Below are 6,355 nucleotides of genomic sequence, written 5' to 3'. Positions count from 1 at the left end.
TATTACTAGATAACTCTTATACTTAAACTAATCCATAGTACTTATCTATGTTTAGCCACATAACTTGGTACCATTTCTCAGTATAGCATTATAGTAAGAATTCTAATTGATCTTAATAAAAACCTGGAGTCAGATTTTGGGGTAAATGCTGAAAAATCAGAGAGACAAAGGAGCAAACCGCAGCCATCCCTCACCTTGCCAACTTCTCAGTCCCAAAATGACTAAGTTCTTGTCTTCACCCTGCCTTATCACCTCCTCTCCCCAGCCATATCATTTCCTGTTTCCTCCTCCCAGGTGCTGGAATTGAAGGTGTATGCCACCACTGCCTGGCCTCTATGATTAACTAGTGGATAGTTCTGCACTCTGATCTCTAGACAAGTTTTATTGCTAGAGGACAAACAAAATATCACTACACAGCATCCTCACCTTGCTTCTCTGTGTTTGTTGGTGACTCTCTGACTCTACCCTTCCTTTTCCCAGAATTCTCCTAGCCTGGCTCTTGTGCTCAATCTGTTCCTACCTGGCTATTGGCCAATCAGCTTTTTATTAGCCAATGAGAGTAATACATATTCATAATATACAAAAATATTATTCCACAGCAACCATGATTTTTCCTAACTCAAAATAGTCAATGATTTTTGCTCTATGAGTAAGATACCACATTTGAAAATGTATTTCAAAATGTATTTGAAGGGATTGCAAATAAGTGACTATCATTTAAAATGCAAGACCTCAAACAATAGTCTCATTAAATAACAGCAGAGCACCCCTATCTCTGTCCTAAGCAGACAGGTGCAGTATTCTTTAAATAATGGTCTTCCTCTTTATGGTTCACTGTTAGAACTGGCTGTGTGTGCGTGAGCACATGTGTGTCATGTATTAGTGTGCATGAATGCAGTTGCCCATGAAGGGCAGAAGAGGATTTGGTTCTTCCAGAACTGGGGTTACAGATGGTTGTGCGAGGAGACAAACTCTGGTCTTCTAGAAGAGCAGCAAGTGATCTTAACTGCTGAGCCATCTCTCCATTCCCTCATTCATCCCTTTGTCAACCACTACTTCCAAGGGAAGATTATGCAAGCCCATGGTGGCTTTATCAACCAGGATCCTCTGAATTCCAAGGAAGAGAAAATCCAGAGCTGTTTGGACCAGGAACAGTATTTGTCAGTATGTACAAAGGTAGCAACAAGAGAGGTGAGGTGTGGACCTGGTTCAGGCACTGGCCTTTCTGTTGCTTCCTAGGTTCTCTCACACGAATCCCTTCATGCAAACTTTTTTCCTTAATTTAATTTAATTTTTTACTTTCTCAAGACAAAGTTTCTCTGTGTAGCCTTGGATGTCCTGGAACTCACTCTGCAGACCAGGCTGGCCTTGAACTCAGAGACTGCCTGTGTCTGTCTCCCGAGTTTAAGTGCTAGGATTAAAGGCGTGTACCGCTGTTGCCTGGGTTCTCCATGCAAACTCTTGTCTTTGAGTTGCTCACAAGATGGCAGAATAATAAGGTAAGAACTCTGTCTCAGCAGTGTGTGGCTGAAGAGACCTCTGTAGTCCTCAGTCAGAAAAGACTAAAGAGGCAGCAAGGGATATCCCTGGATCTTCAGACAACTAGATTACCCCTGGTACAAGCAATGGCAGGTTATCTTGGAAAAAGGGAAACTTTGGGTAGAGAATCTTTTGTGGGACATATACACAGGGATGGCTGAAAACTGACCCAACAGCAGGGACACTTGAAAAAGTCCCCCATCACTCCCACTCTGACCGTAAGCTCGAGACAACACCAAGTTGGCCCCGTGATACCATTGAGACAACCACTTCAAGAGAGTGACCCTATTCCAGCCAAACTCCCGGCCAGATCCATTCGATGTTCTACTGTAATATTCTGGCAAAGCAGGTGCACTCAATTCCAGGCATAACACCACTCCTTCTGTAACACCCGATTTGGTGTTACACCCTCGGTACAGTTCACGCGCCACTGTACCGAACGCGAGTCGGGCAAGGGCCTGGAGATTGAAAAGAAGACACAGAGAGACCAGGGTCATTCGAAAGGAGATCAGCCGAATGCCACTTTATTCAGCGTTGGGGGAGTTTTTATCTACCTGACTGCAGCACAAGGATCTCCGCCCAGGCAGGTGGGAAATTACCATATTAACAATGGAGTAAATGCCCTGTAGCTAACCACCAGGTGGGGCAGGCATAGCACAGAAACACACAGGAAGCTTAGTTAGCTGATCATAAACTGTCCCCACAAATGCACCCCAGGAATAAGGGAGACCAGGGCCCTACACCTTCCATCCCTGCTGCTGTCCTGTGCTGTGCAGCCTTTCTCTTTACTAGGAGACAGCAGACTAAGCACTACAATGACAGTTAGAGAAGACCAAGTTCAGGGGTTTTTGGGGACTCACATTGCCCAGGCTTGCCTCAAACTCATGAGGATAGCCTTGGCTTGATCGTTATGACCATGGGTCTAGGAAAAGGCAGATGTTATCGCCCATAAGCAGATAGGCTTTCATGCAAGTTGATAGAGGCGGCAGGGAGATTTCCAGACAGAAAGCTTGTAAAGAATGCTTCCGAATCTGAGCACACAATTAGCCGGTGTAGGCAGGAAGATTGTGAATTTGAGGCCAACTTGTGATACTCTGTCTCATCAACTACAAAAATTATGCACAGCCGGGCAGTGGTGGCACACACCTTTAGTCCCAGCACTTGGGAGGCAGAGGCAGGTGGATCTCTGTGAGTTTGGGGCCAGCCTGGTCTACAAGAGCTAGTTCCAGGACAGGCTCCAAAACTATAAAGAAACCCTGTCTCGAAAAACCAATATATGGTGATATATATATATATATATATATATATATATATATATATATATATATTGCATAATATATATGCATAACACAGCTTGAAAAGTAACAGAGGACTTGGCTGTAGGTCAATAAAAATATCCCAAACTGAGCCTGGCATGGAGGTGCATGCCTGTAATCCCAGAATTTGAGCGGTGGAGTCAGAAGGATTAGGAGTTCAGACTTTTTATCAACTACAGAAGAAGTTTGAGACTATCCTGGGATACAAGACATCTTATCTTTTTTTTTAAAGTTAAATCCCCAAAATGTGAAGAAAATAAGCATCCAAAAGTAGAATAGTGTGGAGTCTAATGTTTGGATGGTTGGAGGCCCATGGGAGAAAGAAGAGGGAAAGAGAGAACAGAGGAAATTAAAAGGTATCCGAGGGATAAAGGCTAGTGAAAGACGTCACCTAGGTTCAATACTCATGCAGGACACGAACAGAACATCAGGGTGTGGCAGCATGGTGCATAGGCTTTGAGGAAATGGGGGCCAGCATGATCAGGAATCCAAGGTACAGAATCTATAGAAGGGAAACAAGTCTGAAGGTAGACAATGACTTTCTAGTCCAGCCTGAACTTAAAGGACAACCTATCTTTAAAAAAAAAATGCCCCACCACCAGGTGTGGTGACGCAAGCCTTTGATCTTAGCTGGCAGATCCCTGTGAGTTCGAGGCCAGCCTGGTCTACACAGCAAATTCCAGGACAGCCAGGGATACACATAGAAATCCTGCTCAAACGAACAAAAGAAGAGGCAATACACTTTATATACTATTTATGGAGGGAAGATGGGACAGTGTTAACGGGGCTCATCAAGCAATGCTGCACAGGGGGGAACATAGTTCCTTCAACGCATTCCAGATGAGCATGCAGCAGCTAAGGGACTAATAACTCCAGCGTCTTCATGGAGGGAAAGCCAAGTTCCCAGGACCTTTGAGGCCCAGGCCTCAGCTCCAGACCAGCCCTGCCAATCCCACTCCTGAGCAAGGACACAGAAGTAGGTTCCTTTTGTATTTTCACTGGGGCCTCAGAGAAAGCCCTGGATTAATCAGTCCATCTCTCAACGCTGTGTCTGTGCATTCTATGTGCATGGGGCATTGTGGATACCAGAAGAGGACATTGCATCCTCTGGGACTGGGTTCTCGACCCTTGTGAGCCATCTTGTAGATGCTGGGAACTGAACTCTGTTCACTGGATGAGCAGCCATTGCTCTTAACTGTCAAGCCATCTTTCCAGCCCTGAGAGAGCTTTGCATACAACATACGATTATATTAATTTTAATATTTATTAAGATTTATTCTGTGTGTGTGCAGTTGCTTTAGAAGGGAGGCCAGCATTGGGTCCCCTGTAACTAGAGTCACGTGTTTGGGGGCTGCCCAGTGTGGGTGCTGGAAACCAAACTTGGGTCCTCTGTAAGAGCAGAATGAATTCTTAACCATGGAACCATCAATCCCATGTATACTGATTTGAATTAAAAAAAATATCAGTTTTAATTTTCTTATTAAATCCTAAAGCCCTAAAGCAACACAAAGCCTTGTTGATAGAGTGGGTTCCAGCTATAAGCTGTCTCAGCAAAGTCATAAATAGACTCCTTGGTGTCCCCACCCCACCCTTGAATGTATTTTGGGGAGTAGCAGATGTCATTCTATCCCCAAATCTCAGTCACAGCACCCCGTTTTAAGAAGCCACCAATGACGAAGCACTTTGTAATTCTGCACTGAGAAACATTTGGTTCAGATAAGCAGCTGCCACCAACCCTGCTTTATTGTACCTTTCTCATTGGATTACACATTCAGGCAGGCATAGAGAGGTTGTCTCGCTGACTTTATGTGATTATGACAAGCCATATTATATACACATAAACCTCAAGGTTTTGGTAAATACATGTTTCTATGGTGGGCTGGGTGATGCCAGCCTTCCTTAGACTTCTCTGAAACAGGTAAGAGTCACAGGCTCCTGTCTACTGAGGAAGATTTGAGAAGTGGAGTGGCTGGGGTCAAAGGTATTTTAAATTTGATGTTTACTGAACACATTTCCAAAAGTAGGAGAGAACACTTGCCCTGGTTTGGTTTGTTTCTGTGATAAAACACTGAGAAAAACCACCTTGGGGGAAAGAGTTCAAGCAGGAGCAGAGGGGGACACTGCTTCAGGCTTGCTAGCCAGGACTTGCTAGGCGTTTGTTTGAGACCGTCTCACTATGTCACTGGATTTCCTGGAACTGATTCTGTAGACGAGGCTGGCCCAGAATTCCCAGGGATCTGCCTGCCTCTGCCTTCTGAGTGCTGGGATCAAAGGTCACAAGGCTTGGCTGCTAAACTTGCCCAGGACCACTTGTCCGGGGCAGCAGCACCACTCGCAGTGAGTGGGGCCCTCCCACACAATCATTAATAATAAAGAAGATGCCCATAAACTTGCCCACAGTGCAGTCTCATGCCGAAGTCTATTCAGCTGAGGATAATTCTTCCCTGCTAGTGTCAAGCTGACCATCTGTAATTCTAGCTCCAGAGTACCCTGACATTACCCTCTGGCCTTCAAAGGTACCTGCGCTCCTGTGCACATATACACACAAACAAATGAATAAGTCAAAATGAGTCTGGTTTTAAAAAGAATTGGATAACAGTGTATACAGTGGACTTAGTGCATCACATATTCTGTCTCTATGATACTCTTAGTTTATACAGACTTAGCTCAATAATCTGAGCTGCAGGTTAGAGCAGATTCTGGACTTGGGTCTCATACAGCCATCTGTGGTGGGTGGACACATTTTTGTTATGTTTTAGGGAGGGAGTGGGGATGAGAGAGTGGTACCGAGTTGAACTGTCCTTTGAGCAAGGGGCTTATTAACAGAGTAGCCGCAGCATGGAGATGCTGAAGGGGAGTTTTTGTGACACTTAGAAGGTGTCTTGTAATGTGTAGTTTCTTAAATTAATCATTAAGGCCTCTCTCTCTCCCTCCCTCTCTCTCTCTCTCTCTCTCTCTCTCTCTCTCTCTCTCTCTCTCTCTCTCTCTCTCCTCTCTCTCTCTGTGTGTGTGTATGTCTGTGTGTGTGCACGCTCATGCACGCTACAGCGTCTGTGGAGATCAGAGGAACACTTGCGGGATGAAGTTCTCTCCTTCCACTATGTGGGTTCCAGGATTGAGCTCAGGTCATCAAGCTTGGCTGGGCAAGAGCCTTCACCTGCCAAGCTATCGTGCTGGTCACAGGCAGGGTCTCCTGTTCCTGCCACTCTGAGACTCCAGGAGAGCTGTCATGGAATCTTCTGTTTGTTCCATTATAGTACTTTGCTTGGGCACAGTGTGAACTGTCAAGGTGTTATTCTCCTATATTGTGAGAAACAATGAACTATGTTTTTGTTGTAGCCATGGGTTGTATTGGTGATAAATTGATGGAGGAAGGTCATTGGTTAAGTAATAAAGAAACTGCTTGGCCTCATAGGTTAAAACATAGGTGGGAGGAGTAAACAGAACAGAATGCTGGGAGGAAGAGGAAGTGAGCTCAGACTCAACAGCTCTGCTCTCTG

The sequence above is a fragment of the Microtus pennsylvanicus genome, chromosome 1 (assembly GCF_037038515.1).
Source record: "Microtus pennsylvanicus isolate mMicPen1 chromosome 1, mMicPen1.hap1, whole genome shotgun sequence".
Lineage (NCBI taxonomy): Eukaryota > Metazoa > Chordata > Mammalia > Rodentia > Cricetidae > Microtus > Microtus pennsylvanicus.
This window is presented reverse-complemented; position numbering follows the sequence as displayed.